This window comes from Homarus americanus, unplaced genomic scaffold (assembly GCF_018991925.1).
Source record: "Homarus americanus isolate GMGI-L3 unplaced genomic scaffold, GMGI_Hamer_2.0 scaffold36970, whole genome shotgun sequence".
In the NCBI taxonomy this organism is placed as follows: Eukaryota; Metazoa; Arthropoda; class Malacostraca; order Decapoda; family Nephropidae; genus Homarus; species Homarus americanus.
In genome coordinates, this window is record NW_024740094.1 from 1208375 (window position 1) to 1230800 (window position 22426).

Sequence of the window (22426 nt, forward strand, 5' to 3'; positions counted from 1 at the left end):
TGACTGATGTTCCACTTCTGACTGATGTTCCACTTGACTGATGTTCCACCTGACTGATGTTCCACCTGACTAATGTTCCACCTGACAATTGTTCCACCTGACTGATGTTCCACCTGACTAATGTTCCACCTGACTAATGTTCCACCTGACTGATGTTCCACCTGACTAATGTTCCACCTGACTAATGTTCCACCTGTTTGGTAGAGTGTGGTAGGTGGAGTGTGGTAGGTGGTGTGGTGTGATTGTGGTAGCTGGCATGATGGAAGAGGGTAAGGGCGTGGTAGTGATATGAAGGAGTCTGGTTGTAATGTGGTAGCAGGCGGTGTGGTAGAGGTGTGGTTGGCGGTGTAGCAGAGTGTGTGGTAGAGATGTGGTAGCAGGCAGTGTGGTAGCAGGAGGTGTGGTAGAGGTGTGGTCACTGGTACACCGTTTAGACAAGGTACAACACACACCGCCACTACAACAATGCCCAGAGAGAGAGAGAGAGAGAGAGAGAGAGAGAGAGAGAGAGAGAGAGAGAGAGGGAGAGAGAGAGAGAGAGAGAGAGAGAGAGAGAGAGAGGAGAAAAAAAGGATTATCTTTGTGGTTCACTCTGCTAAATTAGGGGTCGCCATGCCGGGAGGGGAAGGGGGGGAGGGGGAACTCTAAGGGGGTTAGGGGAGAGAGAGGGGGAGGGGAGAGGGTATTCTGAGACTGTGAGGGGAAGGTGAGGGGAGGGGTGAGAAGGGAGGTGAGAGGAGAGGGTATTTTAAGGGTGTGTGAAAGTGGTGTTTAGGATAGTGGGGGAAAGGGTGGGGTTGTGATGGTACTAGTGGTGGTGGTGATGAGTGGTGGTGGTGATGGCAACAGGTGGTGGTGATGGTACTAGTGGTGGGGTGATGGTACTAGTGGTGGTGATGCTAGTGTGATGGTACTAGTGGTGGTGGTGATGGCACTAGTGGTGTGGTGATGGACTAGTGGTGGTGGTGATGGTACTAGGTGGTGGTGATGGTACTAGTGGTGGTGGTGATGGTACGTGGTGGTGGTGGTGGGATGCAATAGTGGGTGGTGATGACTAGTGGTGGTGGTGATGGCACTATGGTGGTGGTGATGGTACTAGTGGTGGTGATGAAAGTGGTGGTGGCGACTAGTGGTGGTGGTGATGGCAATTAGTGGTGGTGGTGATGGCACTAGTGGTGGTGATGGCACTAGTGGTGGTGGTGATGGTACTAGTGGTGGGGGATACTAGTGTGGTGTGATGGCACTAGTGGTGTGGTGATGGCACGTGGTGGTGGTGATGGTACTAGTGGTGGTGATGATGGCACTAGTGGTGGTGGTGATGGTACTGTGGTGGTGGTGGCATTAGTGGTGGTGGTGATGGCACCAGTGGTGGTGGTGATGGCACTAGTGGTGGTGGTGATGTTCAGTGGTGGTGGCATGGTGCTGGTGTGATTACGGCGGTGGTGGTGATGGTACTAGTGGTGGTGGGTGATGGCACTAGTGGTGGTGGTGATGGTACTAGTGGTGGTGGTGGTACTAGTGGTGGTGGTGATGGTACTAGTGGTGGTGGTGATGGTACTAGTGGTGGTGGTGATGGTACTAGGTGGTGGTGATGGTACTAGTGGTGGTGGTGATGGTACTAGGTGGTGGTGTGATGGTACTAGTGGTGGTGGTGATGGTACTAGTGGTGGTGGTGATGGTACTAGTGGTGGTGGTGATGGTACTAGTGGTGGTGTGGTGGTACTAGTGGTGGTGGTGATGGTACTAGTGGTGGTGGTGATGGTACTAGGTGGTGGTGACACTAGTGGTGGTGGTGAGGTACTAGGTGGTGGTGAGTGGCACTAGTGGTTGATGATGGTGGCTAGTGGTGGTGAGGGTACTAGGTGGTGGTGATGGTACTAGTGGTGGTGGTGATGGTACTAGTGGTGGTGGTGATGGTACTAGTGGTGGTGGTGATGGTACTAGTGGTGGTGGTAGGTACTAGGAGTGATGGTAATATTGAGAGAGAGAGAGAGAGAGAGAGAGAGAGAGAGAGAGAGAGAGAGAGAGAGAGAGAGAGAGAGAGAACAAACACACAAACACATAAACAAACACATTCTCCATAACCACTCCTCCCCAAAAAAAACAAAACAAAAATCCCAAAGAAAACCAGATGCTATGATTACTTCCTTTTCTGAGACCTTATACAAAAACCACAGCGAACTAAACTAAATAATATCTCAAGATTATATTTAATCTCTCTCTCTCTCTCTGTCTCTGGTGATTTATTCTTGATGACTTAATTGGATGGGATTTATTTTTTCGAGATTTATCAAGTGGTATTAATATTTATTTATTGTGTGTGTGTGTGTGTGTGTGTGTGTGTGTGTGTGCGTTAACAAAATATCTCCCCAGCCCATTTCTACAGCCATCTCCATAACATCACTCTGTTTTACCATAATATTTTTTTTTCAATGTCGCTTTTTTTTCCTTCGGGCAAAATTCATAAAACAAAATAACACCAATAACAAGTTTATTTTTTCATAATAGACCTTAATGGTTTATAAAGAAACGATCATTATGAGACCTAATTGCCTCGTTTGGGGGTAATTGTGTAGTTAGTGGCCTCTAATTAATGGGATTCTTTTTCATAATTTTCATGTTAAGTTTGGCTATCAATTATTGTTAATTTCATCCACTTTAGACACAGATATAAAAGAGAGGGGGTGGGGGAGGGGGGTGGAGAGGGGGAAGGAGAGGGAAGTGGAGAGGATGGAAAGGGGAGTGGGAAGAGAGGAGAAATAGAAGGATTGGGGAAACGGGAAAAGGGTGGAGAATGGAGGAAGGAAAAAGGGGGAAGGGTAAGAGAATGTCGAAGGGTGCAGGAGGGGAAGGGTGATGAGGGGGGAGAAAGGGGGAAAAGAGGAGGGGTGAAGAAGGGGAAAGAGGGGAGAAAGGGTGAAAGGAGAGTGAGGTACACAAGGAGGCAGCATGACCGGCACTGCACTAGACTCCTCCACTCCAACAGCACAGTTAGGTACCCGTTCACAGCTGGGTGGACTATGAGGTGGAATGTAGGTGTCACTGGAAAGTTATAGGAAAATTCACAGTTTAGTTAGGTTTTCATTTCTGATCATGGCGATAAATGGTTACTGAATTTTTTTTTCAATTACCAAAGAAAACATTCAAAACCTAACCTAACCTAACCTAGCCAAATGTCACACTAGTTGTCAAGTATTAATAGAAACAAACCCCAAATTACATCGTAAGTCACGTGACAATAAGCACATTATGTCCGAAAATTTTTCATTTCGCTAACTGCAAAATAATGCCAAGGCAGTTTTGATGACAAGTCTTGAGATACAACAGAAGGTTATAATCTCATAATGACCCAACACGAGGTATAGCCGGGTCCTCTGTGATCTCCACGTCATGGCGGTTTGAGTTGAGTCAGCAGCCAAGCCAGTCACAAGTTGTTGCTAATCGCCTTGCTAATGACATCGTAATTCTCACACACACACACAGAAATTGTCAAAGGTACCGGCCACGCACCTCACTGGCGACGAAAGGAGGCCCAGGAGGGGGGGTCCTTGGGCCACTGGGTGACTGTCAGTGACAGCCAGGTCTGTAACCAGCCCCCCCCCCTGAAAGAGCGCCTACTAGAGTACAAAACAGCTACCAAAAAATCAAACACCACCGTCAAAATTATCAACCAGATTAAAAATCCCAATTTGGCGCAAAAACCACAACGTGACCTCCCACCTAACTAATGGCCAAGAAACTTCTCCAGATGACCTCACCTGACATAGATCAACCCATTTCACCTTAAACCTGCCCACTTAAACACAGATACAATATTTTTTTTTATATAGTATCAAATCATAAGTAAATCAGCTCTATACATTCCTATATTGAGCTTGACTGACAATTTACCTTTCACTTATACGGACCCTGGACCTTGTGGTGGCTCGTCATATTAGTGTTAATAAATATTTACCTGACAAAGTGTAAACTGATATTTTTTCTCTTACCAACATGAGAGGAAATTCCGAGGCTGCTTGTTTGAAATTAGTCACAGAGTTTAGTACAGTAGTTCATGGAATTTTCACCAGACTCACGACTTGTTATTGATAAGATTTAGTGACTTAAGAAAGTTTGTGAATCCTTAACAATATTATCGAAAATGAATGGGATAAATCTATCTATCTATCTATCTATACATCTCCTCAACTGTTCACCTCTCCTCCTTCCCTTTCCCTTCCCCACCTCCCTCCCCTATCCCTCTCACCCCCCCCTCCCTACTCCGTCTCACCCCCTCTCTTCCTAACCTCCCGCTCCTCCACAACATTGGTATGTAAGAGGGAGGGAAGGCTATGGTCTTGTTTCCTAGTTAACTTTGTTTGAATATCGAGGAAGGCGAGTCAACCTGAAAACTGTTCCCAGGCGGTGCTGAATACAATGTGTGTGTGTGTGTGTGTGTGTGTGTGTGTGTGTGTGTGTGTGTGTGTGTGTGTGTGTGTGTGTGTGTGTGTGTGTGTGTGTGTGTGTGTGTGTGTGTGTGTGTGTGTGTGTGTGTGTGTGTGTGTGTGTGTGTGTGTGTGAAAATTAAGATAAATTGTGTGTTGAGAGAGAAAATGAATCTGAAACAAAGGGAGAAACTCACAGACAGACAAAGAGAGTCCTGTCGTGACCTCATTGACACCCAGGGAGGCGGCGGCACTGTCAGTTTATAAAACCCAGGTCAACGCATCCCGGCCAGAGGTCAAGAAGATCATCGCCCCAACAGGTCAGCTCAGGTCACTATTCCAACAGGTCAGTCGGTTAGGAGAGAGAGAGAGAGAGAGAGAGAGAGAGAGAGAGAGTAATATTAATTTCCTCATACCATCAGCTATTCATGGCCACTCATGACGAAATATCATGGCACAATTAATATATCATCATAACCGGAACTATAACAATATTTATATGAAAATAATAACGCAACAACTACCCCATATAATAATAATAATAATAATAATATTTAATGACGCGAAAAAATAATAAGAACGAATGCGGTGTGTCAGTGAATGGCATTCCACCGTTCTTGGAAGGAATCCGCGTCCATCCGGTTTCTTGCATTTTATGCCTCACGAACGTAAACAAAGCGACAAAAATGCGATCTCGGAGCCATTCTTTTAGCCCACCACTGAGTTAATGCCATAAAATTAATAATAATGGTTCCAGGGAGGATTTTACTGCCCACCCCCCAAGGTCTTGACACGTACGGACGCACACACGTACGGACGACGACATGACAGGTGATTATTTTTTTGGAGAGAACTGAAGGCACGCGTTTGTGGGCACGGAGTTATCCTGATTGGTCCTCTTCCACTCTGACGTCAAACAGTCACTCCTACCCCATAACACTACGTAATGGAACCAACCTAAACTAACCCAATCCCAACCGAATCCAGCCTCACAAAAGGGAATATCGGCTGACGTCATGGAGGAGAGGCCAATCAGCATACATTCTCCGGTGGGTAAGAACCAATCAGGGTACACAAACAGCCAACATTTAAACGAAATTACATATAATCGGGAAGTATTGAGTCAAGTGGTGTTGTGATGTTATAGTACTGTGGCGGCACCTCTGGCTTCCACTCGGGATGTATAACAACAACAACAATAATACAACAACAACAATACAACAACCACAACAATAAAAATAATAACAATAACAATAATAACAAGTAACATTATTACTACTACTACTACTACTACAACTACTACTACTACTACTACTACACTACTACTACTATTACTCTACTACTTTTTTTTTTTTTAAAGTGGCTCAGCCTCCAATAGCCACACCTTCGCCACCATTTATTTACCTTAATATTAAATATCCTAATACATAAGAAGCTATCCTATCTGTGTTAATTAGTTGAGCTGCAGATCCATGCGGCATTCAGTGACTGTAGCCTCATAGTCAATATCTGCAGCAGTTGTCGGAGAAGGCAGAAGCTCCGTTCCTGAGGCAGAGCAAAGCCGACCAAGGAGAGAGAAGACATGACATCTCATCCAGGCTGTGACATAACTTCTGGTCTGCTGCTTGTTCTGAGATCAGCTCCATGAGTCTGGCGAGAAACATCTTGCACTTGGGCCCATCCTGCATCAGAGGTTGTGGAACACCAGAGGAGTGAAGCTGCCTTGATCAACATTTCCGAATTCTCCCCATATGCCCTTCTCTTGTCGTTCTCGTTCCTCCTATGCGCAGCATCGAGAGCTAGGTTACGGTGACAGGTGGCCATGGGATCAAAAATCCTGATGTCGAAGAAAGCTCGCTGTCCTCGCGTCCAGAATCCTCGAGCACTGACGTCCACACGGGCTTCGTTAGATGTGTTTGAAGTCCTGTGTTGGAAGATCTCGCCATCCAGTGGAAGGAGGGTCGGTTCTACCATGACGTCCCGCAGGCTTCCCTTCAACATATTTGCTGTGAGATCCTCACCTCGTCATGCCTCATGGCCATGAAGCCTCTTTTCTGCAAAAACCATGGCAGATCGCTATCATAGAATATTAACACACGCATTGGGAGGGCAACCATCTATCATTAACTGCACTCTTAGAGCAAATGGCATCTGTAAATTCTGTTTGTTGCTGAAACCATATTTGCTTATCGGTAACGAAGCACCAGTCTGAGGCGCCCACCTCTGCGCTTATAGCTTACTTTTTTTTTGGTCAAATTTTCTTGGAACCTGGCAGCAATAGTTGCTGCAACATGTCATTTGGCAGTGCTGCTGATCTGTTGTAATGGGATCTGCTGGATCTTATTAACTTCGCTGGTGTCCACTTCCCCTGTTGCATTCTGGGCCATTATGTGGTCAGTGAGGGCTGCCGTGAGCTTAAGTGAATTTTGATGTTCAGAGTCAGCAATCTCCTCTGGATTAGTTAGTCCCATCCCTCCCAGTCTTGGTGGAAGTGCAAGAAGTGTTCTTTCTGCTAGGGTTAAGTCGGGGTGTTTCACTAGTTTGGGAATGAACTTGACACTGATTGCTTCTTCCAAAGGGTGGAGGAGGGGTCCGATCTCAGGGATGGTACGCATCAGGTAGTTCCAACGATGCTTGACTCCATGTGTGAATGCTGCAAAGGCCGCATGTGGCTCTGTGTTAGCAATCTCCGATAGAGCATGGATTTCGCTAACCCACTCGTTCACCTTTCCCCCTACGTACTGGGTCTTGAAGTCCGTAGTGCCAATTACTGCGCCAAGATGTCTTTGGCCGTCCTTAGTTATTTTGATCTCACTTTCGCCGAAAACCTCCACAGCCCGATCATAATGATCTGGCTTCACGATGAGGAAGGATTTGCTGGCGTTTGGGTGGTACCCTATTTGTGGACCTCGCGATGTTACCAGGTCCCACCACTTTTTGATGTCCTCCACTTTTCCTGCTCCTGTGAGGTCATCAGCATATGCCACTTGTTTGACCCCAGTTGTTTCATACTTTATTTCTTGTTGGAGCATTGATAGGCCTATTGCATACATTGCCATTGCAACGGGGTCTCCCTGTGTTGTTCCCTCGGTCGACTGTAGGATGGTATCACCTCGTAGAGCCTTGTTGTTTACTACGTAGAGGTCTGAAGGATTCCTATACGAATTTTCAACATACATCGCAAAGCTAGGACACTTGATCTTGATGTTGTGCAGTGCCGCCTTGCGGTTAAGTATGTTGAATGCGTTTGAAGCATCCACCAGGAGAACGGCCTCACAATCACGCTGCTCAAATATCAATCTCATGGCGTGAATGGCTGCCTCCCCACCAGCCTGGTGGCCAGCACACACTTGTAGGTTCCCTGCTGCTGCCCTGACATCATCCTTTACCACCTCCATTATACACTTTCCGATGATCCGCCTCAGCACTTCCCCCACCCCTATAGGTCTACATCCTGGTTTCTTTTCCAGAGGGATAAGGCGGCAGGCCGTCAGAGCCTGGAGGTGATGGCAGCAAGAGGATGCAAGCTTTCTTGCAAGGGTGGCAATGGCAGTGCAGAGATTGCTTGCTACAGGGCCAAACTTGTTTGTGCTGAGGATGACTCTCCAACCGTTTGCATCCAGACCTGAAGGGCCGGCTCCGCCTCGAGTCTTCAGTGCCTTTTTCCACACCATCTCTCCTGTTATTTTCTCGAACAGGACAGCGTTTGGTGGGATATAAGCACCCTGGAGCCTGATGCCTTCATCTTCGCTTGCAGGGGGATGTTTCTTTTTCAATAGTTTTAATGTCGCTCTGTTTATTGGCATCACTCCACCGGAGGATTCATGTGTGAGAGATCTTACCGCGAGAGACACTTTTCCCACACGCATTTTGTTTCCAAATTGTCTTGCCACGTCATCGGTGTTTTGCTTTCCGTCACCTGTAGATTTTAGTCTCTCCTGCAGTGTTCTTGCTTCACATAGGAGATCATCTAGGGCCCCAGTCTGCCACATTGTCAACCTTCTCTTCATTGCTGCCACATTTTCTTTGTGCTTAGCCTTTGTGTGTGTCCTCTGACAAAATAGATGTGGTATTATTGCCAGTATTTGAAGAGCTAGGGGGGCGAGGAAGCGGTCCTGAGTGTAATCAGTCATGAAGTGAGTCATCTCCCGAATCATTTCTTTGGTGGCCGCACACTTGGGTGGTTCAAATAAGTTAGCGGGCGACCACTTGACAATTTCTGAGTAGGTTTCTTTGACCCATACGCCTGCGTTTTCCATCGACATGCCATTCCACTGAGGCGGCTGTCTCTCATTCTCCTCGTGGACACCTGCTACTGAGGGAGCAGCATTTATTAGTACTACATTATCGGGTTGAGTAGACTCACTGCTATCATTTCGGATATCATTGGGAAGTTGGGTCCCGGCGATATCCACTGTGGCCGCCTGTGTCGGCTCCCTGCGACGTGGGTTCCGACACTGGTCTAGCTTCCTGCAATCCACACATGGTCTGTTGTTTCTCGCACAAACACAATTTGTGCAGTTTTGGTTCGGGCTAGCACAGACGCAGCAAGGAATGTTACCAGGCATAGTGACCAGCACCTTGGGCGACGGTAACGTCCGCCTCCGGACATCTGATTTAGTCCCAGGCACAAGATTATACTGGTTCTTATGAGGGAAGGGCGGAGAGGTGACAGGCTGGACTGATGTGTCCAGGTAGTAGGGGCATACGTGCGCGCGTGGGTGTGTAGGCTACCCCCCCTAATAGCGACCATCCATACATCAGAATGATACACTATGGACAAGAGTTTGTCACACCAGGCACTAGTTTATATTTCCTTGGCACAAATAACCACTATTTATATGGTCTCACTGGTGTAATATCAGTTATGTATACTCACTAGGTTCGTCGAGACCCTACTACTATCACTTACTAATAATAATAATAATAATAATAATACAAAAACTGTCAATATTAATAAACATAAAAACTACAAACTACAATCACCAGTTCACCAACACACACACACAATCAGAAATAATTAAGACGACATAACACACCTAATTCACACTACTGTACTACTATCATTGTACCACATTTCTACTGTACTACTTACTCATATCGTTGTTGTTGTAGTCTCACCCAATATACTAAGTGGAAATCAATTAACGAGAATTATGGCCAATTAGCCACTATATTTCTAACTCCTACTATCTCTCTCTCTCTCTCTCTCTCTCTCTCTCTCTCTCTCTCTCTCTCTCTCTCCAAGGTGACACTCCATCACTTAGATATAATCACTTAAACACTTTATTCACTTAAGAGTCATAGAATAAATTACTCAGTTAACACTTTAATTTATTCCACAGGTGTAAAATACTCGAATGGCTAATTAATGTACAGGTGTTGTTACCTGAGTGAAGGAGGATTTTGCACGATGGGGCATCTGGTGTCTGACTTTCTGTCTGTCTGTGTGTTTGTATATTTGTGTGTCTGTCTGTCTGTCTATCTGTCTATCTATCCGTGTCAATGTGTACTTTCTGCTCCTGTCGTCACACTAAATAGGGTGATGCTGTTCTCAAGGTGTGTTGCAGGGTGAGAGGGAAAGGGAGGGGGGGAAGTAAAAGGGAGGAATGTATGTATAGTGTGAAAGGGAAACTAACATATTACTCAAGGGAAAGGGGAGAGAGAGAGAGAGAGAGAGAGAGAGAGAGAGAGAGAGAGACCCCCCCCAGTACTGCCAGTCATCCCACACAAACATTGAGACCAGGTCGGTAAGGCTGTGTGTGACAATAACTGCTCCAAAGGCTATAAAAAAAACAACAACACACCCTGATTTATATTCATTAATTTATATAATAACACATTGCTGGAGTATAATTGCCAGGAAACACAATGTCACCTATTTCAACATACTGATGCCCATAAATTTTTCATTTTTATTTCATACGAATGTAATTTTGTGGTCGGTGTGCCGTGTTTACAGAACAACTGGTGTGGTATGTGCTGGCTAACTCAAATGAAAATTTTTGATTTGATTAAAAAAAATTGTGTACGTAAATGTTAGGTGACGATGTTGTTGTTATTATTATTATTATTATTATTATTATTATTATTATTATTATTATTATTATTATTATTATTATTATTATTATTATTATTATTATTATTATTAGTAGTAGTAGTAGTAGTAGTAGTAGTAGTAGTAGTAGTAGTAGTAGTAGTAGTAGTACCATTATTATATCGGATACACGTACACACACCAAGCACCTCACAGACCCTCACCATTACACTGCCCCGGCAGCCTACAGCATTCTAAGCATCACTCGCTGCTGGCCACACAATAGGCTTATAAGGACTAGGCCTAAAAGTGGGCTAGAAAATTGATCAGAGGTGGCCAGGCCTCACGGGGATCACGTTACCTGCCTGATGAAGCAGTGCGTGATGGGGGCGGCTCTTAGTGACTCATGCTGGGAGTAATGTGATGATGATGATGGTGATGATGATGATGATGACGATGATTATTATTATGATGATGATGATGATGATGATGATGATAATAATAACAACAGATATACCATTACTATTACTATTATTAATAATAATGATAAAAAAGAGGATCAACTTACAAGTGAGGAGAAGGAAGGTGAGTGAGTCAGTACAGGTAGAGGCAGGTGTGTGGTGACGGTAGGCTGGTGGCTGTAACACATCAAATATATATTGTATACACTTCATGAATACAGTTATACCGAAGGCATTCATACGGTACATATTATAAGGAGCCATAAATGAATAAAAACTCTCTCTCTCTCTCTCTCTCTCTCTCTCTCTATGCACTAATCTTTACCTTCACTCCTACAGACAAATTGGTTTCCCTTTATAAACAATGTATAAACCCATTATTTTTGTCTTTAGTTTCATGGGTTTTTTCGCACGAATTATTTTTGACGGAAAGGATTTAAGCAGGAAGAGTTTTGATAGGCACTGTATATAGTTTTGACGGGAAGAAACGTCATAGCGGGGAAATATGTATTGGGGAGGATTTTTTCGATGGAATGAAGATTTTGACGGGAAGAGGAATTTCGGAAACAAATAATTCTCAACGATAAGATTTGGCAAAAAGAAGTGAAGTTTGGCGGGTAGTATAATATCATCTGGAAGAAGAATTTTGGCGGGGAGAAATACTTGGTCGACAAAAGAATCAAGACGAGAGAATAAATCCCAGCATAATGTGGAGATTTTAGCGAGAAGAAGAGTTCCCGCGTGAAGGAAGAATAGAGTTTTGGCCGAGTGAGAAAAGCATTTAGCTGGAAGTTTTGGCGGGAGAAAGTTTTAGCGCGAGAAAAAAGGTTTTGGCGGGAAAAAGAGTTTTTGGCGGGAACTTTTGGCGGGAATATAATAGGAAGGTTGTAAACAAAGGTACGTGTCGGCGGCGGCACAGAGGAGGCGGCGCTCTTGATCTGCTGGACCTGAGACTTGTCCTACACACAGTCTCTAGTGGGCTGGAGAGAGTGCCAGCCGGGGGGAGGGAGGGAGGTGATGCCGGAGGGAGGGAGGTGATGCCAGTGGGAGGGAGGTAGGTAGGCAGGGAGGGAGAGGTGAAGAGGGAGGGAGAGGTGAGGCGGGAGGAAGAGGGAGGGAGAGAGGTGAGGCCGGAGGGAGGGAGGAAGATAAGTGAGGAGGGAGGAAGGAAGAGACGTGATTAGGGAGGAAGGGAGGGAGACACGTTATGCGGGAAGGAGAGAAGGAGGGAGGTGATGTAGGAGAGAGGGAAATGATAAGGGAGGATGCAAAGACGTAAAGCGAGAGAGAGAGAGAGGTCGCCAAGTCTACGGAATTTTAAAGCGAGTTTTAAAAAGCTCGACTCTAATTCAGTGTGGTGCGTGTGTGGGGTCAGGTGGAGGTGAAGGGTCAGCTGGACTGGGGTCAGTGTCTAGGGGGGGGGGGGGGTGGGAGGACCGAGTGCCATGGACAGGTGCCACTACCACAGGCACCAGAGCCACCACAACTATCACTACCACCAATGGCCATCTCTTACCACCACTAACCACCCCTAACCAATATCCACCACACTCAACAACAATCTTGCTTATAACCACAACTACTAGCATCTACCACCAAATGCACCGTTATCACTATACCTAAAAAAAAATTGGTATTGAAACAGCCTATTGACCTCCCCCCCCCAAAAAAAAAATATATATAATACAGATACAAAATAAACTATAACGATACAGGCATGACAGACCCTAGTGAAAGCCCTTCCTTTAAAATCATCTCTTAACATCTACTGTCAAAGTATTAAAATATTTATACTTTTCTACTTTTATAATTTTTGTCTTATTTCATTAAAAATTACTATAAGAGATATAAATATATTGATAAAAGTTACTATTGTTAATGAATTTATATTTAAGAACATAAGAGTCGACAGGATCCTGATTGTATTGTTATTGTTGCACTTTAACCTAACCTAACCTAACCTAACCTAACCTAACCTAACCTAACCTAACCTAACCTCATCCATTGCAAATAGTGTTTGAATGGTTAAACTTCAGGTGAAATAAGCTACCACTATCACCACCACTACTACAACTATTAGACATTTCTACCACGATTATCTCTTCAACAAACATTATTTATTCTTTTTTATTATTCTGTTTCTGTTTTAGTATCATTTTTATCTTTATATTTCTTCTATTCTTTGTTATTTATCTCTCTCTGTCTCTCTATCTCACCTCATCTTTTTTTATTCTCCTTGTATTACTTCGCATCTTTATTTTCTTCATCTATCCACTAATTTTCCTTTCATTCTCGTTATCATTTCTTTCGTTCGCATTTCTTTCGGTTTTCATCCCTTACTTATTCGTAATTCTCTCGTATTTTATCGTTTTTGTTCGTATTTGATTCTATTCTCCCATTCTCTTTGTTTACATTGGGTTTTCTTGTTCTTCTCATCGTGTTTTATCTTTTTTATTCGTAGTTCTTCCTTGTTTTATCCTTTATTGATATTTTTCTTTTTTTCTATAGACGCCTTGACTCCTCGAAGCGCAGTACAGTATAGACGCCGTAAAAAACACCCCCTTGTTTATAAATAATCTGTGGATATAGTAACAAAAGCGAAGCGGTGGCGGGAAGCTTGACGAAACACGACACCCGAACTCATCTATCACCTCTCTTCTTCCTCCTACTCTATACAGTCCCGAACGATCAAACCCTCTTCGTTTCCATTGCGAATTCTTTTTCATGTGTCGTTTGCTTCGAAGGATGATCAAACTTTTATCCCCAATCAGGATCCAATACTCTTAAAAGGGATTCCAGAGACGGGGTACTCTTGGGCTCAGCCGGGCGGTGTTGGCGGGATGGGATCGTCGAACATATGAGCGCCGTTTCGTGTACTTATACTCGCGCGGGAAAGTTGAGTTAGAGTGGATGGTCGGACAATTTGCTTTGTTTCTTTGACTGCAGCAAGGATAGAAGGGATCAAATTGGGTTTCTTTTTTTTAGTCTCTTACTGGCTCTTATCGCCCTCAAAGAGAACACTTATTTGACTTTGGTGTTTTTATGGGACGGCAGGAAATACAATTATCTCTGTTTAATCTCTTTATTTCACCGCCACTTTTAAACATCGCTTTATATATACAGTATCTTTCTATCTTTCTATCGATGTCATTAACTTCCTACAGATTGCCAAGCATCAAAAGATTATGTCATCCAAGCTAAGAAAATAATGTAAATAACACAGGGGGTGAGTGTGTTGTCAAGGTACCGAGTGTGAGTGAGTGAGTGTGTTGTCAAAGTACCGAGTGTGAGTGAGTGTGTTATCAAGGTGTACCGAGCGTGAGTGTGTAATGTCAAGGTACCGAGTGTGAGTGAGTGAGTGTGTTGTCCAGGTACCGAGCGTGAGTGTGAGTGTTATCAAGGTGTACCGAGCGTGTGATGTGAAGGTACCGAGTGTGTGTGGGGACAGCGAGCGACCCATCGGCTATAAGGAGTTGAACAAGTCACTTACCACTGTCGCTAAGATCTGTAATTTATTCATAACAGTGTGTGGACAGTGCTGCTACACTCACCTCCCACGCCTCAGACCACGGGTTCGATCCTTCTCTGTTATTATATGATTTACAGTTGTATGTATACTTGTTGCTGTATGTATACGTGTTGCTGTATGTATACGTGTTGCTGTATGTATACGTGTTGCTGTATGTATACGTGTTGCTGTATGTATACGTATACTTGTTGCTGTATGTATACGTGTTGCTGTATGTATACGTGTTGCTGTATGTATACGTGTTGCTGTATGTATACGTGTTATATGTATACTTTTAGCATTCCTATATTCTGATGGTGAAGTATATATGTATGGTTTGTTTAATTTATACTTATTGGTACTTTACACACACACACACACACACACACACACACACACACACACACACACACACACACACACGTTATACTGCCGTGAACTTCTTAGAAAAATACACGAATCAACCCTACCACAATACCACACCTAACTTGATCTGACCTGACCCAACCTAACGCAACTTGACTTAACCTAATCTAACTAGAACCACCACCACCACCACACACATACCAACCACCCATCACCACCACCACATACACTCATCACACAACCACCCATCACCACAACCACACACACCCATCACCACACACCCACCCATCACCACCTGCCAGTTTAGAGCGTAGGGACCTCTTTAAATATTCATACACAGAGCACGCCAGGTAGTTAGGGTTTCGGCCCACAGGTAAACTAACCAGAATTTGCAATGCATAGAGTTAGTTAGCTCCCTTCCTTCCTTCACACCTCCGTATAATGAGTGTGGGGCAAAGAATCCCCTTTATCACCACAATCGCCGCCTCATTTGAATACCCGTACGTGAGGGGTGTGGTAGATGACCCGCTCTGTGGTGGTGGAGAGGGATGGGGGAGAAGTGGTGGGGCGAGAGGAGTGGGGGATGGGGGTGGAGGGTAAAGGGGGTGGCAGAGACTGGTTGAGGGATAGGTGGAGGGTAGGTAAGGGGTGATGAAGGGGTGTTGGAGGCTGGTGAAGGGGGAGGAAGGATCGATGAAGGGGGTGGAGGTGTTGGTGAAGGGGGGGAAGGGGTTGGTGAAGGGGTTGGTGAAGGGGTGGTGGGGTTTTTGTGGGGTGGAGACATGAAGGGGGTACTGGTATATGACAGGGAGGGAAGGGGGATTTCAGGGGAGGGGGAAAGGCTCGTGGGGATAGTGATGGTGATAGTCGTTGTGATAGTGGTACTAGTGGTGACAGTGGTACTAGTGGTGACAGTGGTAGTAGTGGTGACAGTGGTAGTAGTGGTGAGTGGTGGTACTAGTGGTGACAGTGGTACTAGTGGTACAACTTGGCTGACCAAGTATGACCTGAGAAGGGGGAGGAGAGGGGTAAAGGGGGGAAGGAGGGAAGGGGGGGAAGGGGAGAGGCTCTTAGTGGCACTTGATAAATGCAATACATTTACCCCAAGGAATTATCATATAACATTAGTGGTTGTGGTGATAGTGGTAGTGGTGGTGATAGTGGTAGTGGTGGTGATAGTGGTGGTAGTGGTAGTGAGAGTAATGGTGGTGGTAGTGGTAGTGGTGGTAAATGGTGATGTTGGTTGTGGTGATAGTGGTGATAGTGACAGCAATAGTAGTTGTGGTAGTAGTAGTAGTGGTAGTAGTGGTGGTGATAGTGGTTGTTAACATAGGTAACATGCACATATCCCCCCCCACACACACATACAGAGCTAAATTCTACACACATACACACGCACAAACACAGGTAAGATGCACATGCCTCCCACACACACACACACATATACAGACTAAATTCTACACACACACACACACACACACACCCACACACACACACACACACACACACACACACACACACACACACACACACACACACACACACACACACACATTAATCATCACTACATTTCACATTCTCTTTTTGATTCTCTTGTTTTTTTTTTGTTTTTTTTATTAGTCAATTTTTATAACGTGTATCTTGTTGTGTGTTTTTTTTTGTTCCTTTCGTTGGTAAAGTTGTTTGTCTTGTAATTGTCTGATCCACTTTTATCAGTTGTTTGTTTTTTGTTTTTTTTTGTTTTATTGTTGATTCTTTGACGTCACTGTTAAAGGATAGTCTTATTTGTGTCTTCGGTAGAGATGGATAGATAGATAGATGGATAGATAGATAGGGAGGAATGTATAATTTTCTTGGTAAGCAACAGGTGTACGTGACAGGCAGGTGCCGGCAGGAGGGGAAGGTTTAATCTAATCAAAACTACATCTCGTACAAGCTACCTTTACCGAGGTTATAAAACACTCCATTAAACCAGATCAACATTCAAACGTTCCTTTCCTTGCAAAAAAAAAAGTATTGGCATCACCTTCATCTCAGGCGATACCAGCCAATTGACACGGCGCTAATAAAACATCCTCTCATGAATGGCTAAGCATAACATCTTCTCATTGGTCGAGGAGAGAGTCTTTCCCAGTATTGCCATATAAGTTTACACTCACACGACCCTTTGAGAGAACCAACAGGAAAAAAAAAGTATATGGTGTTTTTACGCTTAATTTAGTGAATAGGTGTTTAGCAATACACCCCAGAGGAGCTTATTGACCAATGGCAGACGAGGAAGACCATGAAAAACTCACACGAGGCGCAACACACACCGTGAGAGGAATTAATATAGGTTATGTGAGAGCTCAGGGTGTAAGATGAGCTCTCCACCATCACCTGAGCTCTCCACCATCACCTGTCACCATCACCCGTCACCAGCCACCATGTCACCACCACCACCATCACCTGTCACCACCATCACCTGTCACCACTACCACCATCACCTGTCACCACTACCACCATCACCTGTCACCACTATCACCATCACCTGTCACCACTATCACCTGTCACCACTACCACCATCACCTGTCACCACACCACCATCACCTGTCACCACTATCACCACCTGTCACCACCCACCACCATCATCATCACTGTCTACCACCCTGTCACCACTACCATACCCACCTGGTCACCACTACCACCATCACCCACCACCACTACCACCATCACCCTGTCACCACTACCACCATCACCTGTCACCACTACCACCATCACCTGTCACCACTATCACCTGTCACCACTACCACCATCACCTGTCATCACTACCACCATCACCTGTCACCACTATCACCTGTGACCACCACCACCACCACCCTATCATCACCTACCACTATTACCTGTCACCACTACCACCATCACCTGCTCACCACTACCACCATCACCTGTCACCACTACCACCATCACCTGTCACCACTACCACCATCACCTGTCACCACTATCACCTGTCACCACTACCACCATCACCTGTCATCACTACCACCATCACCTGTCACCACTATCACCTGTGACCACCACCACCACCACCCTATCATCACCTACCACTATTACCACTTTCTACCACCAACACACCATCTACCACCACTACTACTACTATCCCCATCATCATCAACAACCATTACCACCTTTCAACACCACCACCAACATACTACCACTATCACCTACCGCAATCACCAATGCCATCACCACCTACCACCACTACCAACGCCTACCACCATCACCACCTACCACCACTACCATCGCCTACCACCATCACCACCACCTACCACCTTATCAATAACCCCCTGAGACTATTTTTCACCTACTAGCATTACCACGACTACCTCACCCAACCCCGCTTAAAGGAATCTCCCCGGATCAAACCTTTAATTAACCTCCCTCCACTTTACCTTTCACCCCCCACCCCACCTTTACCTCTCACCCCCCATCCCACCTCCACCCCCTCTCTCATCGTGTCCTAGCTTCCTGCCAACCTGTTTACGTCCTGTTTATGTCTGGGTCGTAAATCCCGGGGCATTAGTTGCGTGGGGTTAATTTACTGCCTTACACTTTGTAGGTATTAGGCCGAAGGTTAGTGCACTAGATTACCGCGCGGAGGGACTTGGCGGGGCTATGGCGGCGGTGGTGACGATGACGGAGAAAGGGAGATAATATTATAGACCTTACGCACCATAACCCTAGAGGCGATATTCCCTTGATTATTCTATACCCTCCTATGACCCCCCCAACCCCCCCTCCCCCTCCTATCCCGCACCACAACCCCTCCCAACCTCCCACCCGCTACCGTAATATAGCGGTTATACCTGGGATATATAAGGTATACACCATACCACACCATACCATACCACACCACACCCCCCTTTCAATTTTTGGATAACTATAATACCTCACGACTCACTATACCTCACATCTCACTATACCTCACATCTCAATTATACCCCACAGCTCACTATACCCACAGCTCACTATACTTCACAGCTCACTATACCACTATACCACACAGCTCACGATAGTCTCGCCAGCCTCACCATGCCCCACAGCCCACCATACTCTCACAGCTCACTTGGCACCACAGCTCACTATACCACCATACCACACACAGCCCACACGACATTCTCACAGCTCACTATACCTCACAGCCCACCATGCACCACTATACCACAAGCCCACGATACCTCACAGCCACTATGAGGCACCCCACAGCTCACTCATACCCAGCTCACTATACCACTATACCACACAGCCTCACGACACTACAGCCCACTATACCACAGCCTCACTATACCCACAGCCCACTATAAGTACCTCACAGCTCACTATACCACTATACCACACAGCTCACGATACTCACAGCTCACTATACCTCACAGCTCAATATACCACTGGCGCCACACAGCCCACTACACTCAGCCCACTATACCCCATGCTCACTGGCACCTCACACAGCTCACTATACCCCACAGCTCACTATACCTCACAAGCTCACTATACCTCACAGCCACTATACCACTATACCACACAGCTCAATGATACTCACAGCTCAATATACCCCACAGCCCACTATTATACTTCATACAGCTCACTATACCCTTTTTACTGCACACACAGCTCACATGTTCTGCCAGCCTCTACTATACCCCACAGCTCACTATACTCACAGCCTCCACTATACCTCACAGCTTACTATACCACTATACCACACAGCTCTCTGATGATACTTCACAGCAGTCCTCACTATACTTCACAGCTCACTATACCACTATACCACACAGCTCACACACCTCACAGCTCACTATACCCCCACAGCTCACTATACCTCACAGCTCACTATACCTCACAACTCACTATACCACTATACCACACAGCTCACGATACTTCACAGCTCACTATACTTCACAGCTCACTATACCACTATACCTCACAGCTCACTATACCTCACAGCTCACTATACCCCACAGCTCACTATACCTCACAGCTCACTATACCTCACAGCTCACTATACCTCATGACTCACTATACCACACAGCTCACTATACGACGGGTCCATACACTCCCCAACACACCTTAGCATCTCAAAATACGCCCCCCCCTGATACCTCCCCCTCCTCCTGAAACACACTACCAATCCACCTCCCTCCTCCCCAGTCCTCAAACGCGAACAAAATACTAAATTCCTCGGAGTTCTTGTTGATGAGAAACTTAACTGGAGAAACCACATACAAGCCATTCACAGTAAAGTCAATAAACAGTGCGACATCATGTCTTGTTTACCAACACCTGATACACTGTCACACACTATGGGGGGGCTTCTGGCTCTTCAAAAACACAATCTCTGGTTACTGCACAAAAGAGAGTTGTACGGACAATGACCTACTTTAAAAAAACGGATCACACAAACGAAAAATTTGCTAAATTGAAAATGTTAAAATTCGAAGATATTAACACCTACTGCTGTGCCCTCTTTGTTTACAAATCTATCAATCACTTGCTTGACAATAATTATTTCCAGTTCTTGAATAATCAGAGATACAACTTAAGGCACCCAGATCTACCAAGCACCACCTTCCCATGTGCTTCTCTCAGTCCCAGACCTCCAGAAAATATCACTGTGAGAAGGTGTGGAGCAACTTACCCCCACCCATCCGCGCAAAGACTACGCTCCCTTCCTTTAAATCATCTCTTAAAAAATATCTATTGTCTATATATTAATATTTCTTGTAATACCTACTATATTTACAGTACCTGCTTTTATTGTACCATCAAAACCGTTTTATCAGAAATTATCATGTAAATAGATAAGAAATTACAATTGCAATAAATATATTTGCCAACTAGACATAATCCTGACAGCTCTGTCCTCTTGTTCAACCTTAGTACTGTACAACCCATGTTGTACTGCTCCCCCATTATACTTATGTTTTACAATTCCACTGTAATTTATGTATATACTTATAATATAAATAAACAAAATAAACTAAAAAAAATAATAAATAAATAAAATAAATAAATATTGAAGTCTGCAATAGGCCAACCGGCCTATTGCAGACACCTTATTTTCTTATGTTCTTATGTTCTTATGTAACATTATGAGATGTTCTTATTACCACCATGCTATTGTACTATTCCAGATGATACTAAATGTTACATAATACTTCCTTGAGTTAAATGTATAGTATATATCAGGTGCCTCAAAGAGAGCTCAGGTTCTCAACTGGCTCAGCCATGTTAATATTGTTATTATTATCCACTCTGTATCGGTGTTTTTCTGGCTAAATAAACTGTTTCAATTCAATTCAATTCAATTCCCTCCCCCCACAACCCCCTCCCCCTAAATCAGCCACACCTACAACCCCTGAAACACTACACTTGTATTCCCTCCCACACCCCCCCTCCACCAAAATCACCCTTTCCCCTACCACCCCCCTCCCTCCCCCCACTTGAGGCCTAGGGAGCATGATACCACCCAGACAACACCAGCAACACACACACACCGAGACGAGAGTATTATCACAATAACTACAAATATTTACGTCGGCAGGATGAAAGGAGTCGGCAGCCGGAGCACGATAATCTCTCTCTCGGGGGAGGAGATATAAGTGTAAATAATTCGTGGATGTTGTGTTTTGTAAGTGATTCTTCTATTTGAGTAGCTACAGGGTGGGGTGTGTAGATGGGTATGTGGGGTGTGTGTGTGTGGGGTGTGTGTGTGTGTGGGGGGGTGTGTGTGTGGGGGGGGTGTGGGGGAGGGGTCTGGGTGAGAGAGCGGGTGTTATTGGCGGCTACTTTACACTTTATCGACTGTAGAGGAGAGAAGTTGAGTGATTGTAAGTACGGAGGAACTTATAGTGAGGGGCTACTTTTGAAGGGTGTTAGTGAGGGGCTACTTATAATGGTTGTATAGGAAGGGGCTACTTATGTGAACACAGAAACAAACAAACGTTCAACCAAACACACACACCTTCCCGTTAATACCTACATAATATAAATATAAACACATAATACACACCCCACCCAAACACACATAAACACACTAAAAACAAACAAACTTACACACACACACACGCAAACAAACACATACCTTCCCATTAACACGCACACACACACACACACCTAACCACCATACCCAGTCTACTCTGTGAAGACTTTGTTTATGAATGGGCATTTGCTAGTATTTATCAGTCAATTGATCCACAGCCATTTGGCAATATGAGGACCTCCTCTACATCACACTGCTTAGTTAGCTTCCTGGATTTTCTGCACAAAAACCTGGAGAAACGTAAGACATCACTGGCCGTTGCCCTTGTTGATTTCAGGAAGGCTTTTGACCTCGTTGATCATTGCACTGTTATCAATAAGGCCATTGCACTAGGGCTGCCCACCAACCTGGTCTCATGGCTCACTGATTTTCTGAGTGAGCGTCGTCAGGCAGTGAGGTACAAGGGTTCTGTCTCCACATTCCAACACCTCACCTGCGGTGTTCCCCAAGGGACCAAGATGGGACCACTGTGCTTCATAATCCTGATCAGCGACGCTCCATCGGACACTCCTCACAGGTGGAAGTACGTGGATGACTGCACTGTGGGGGTTA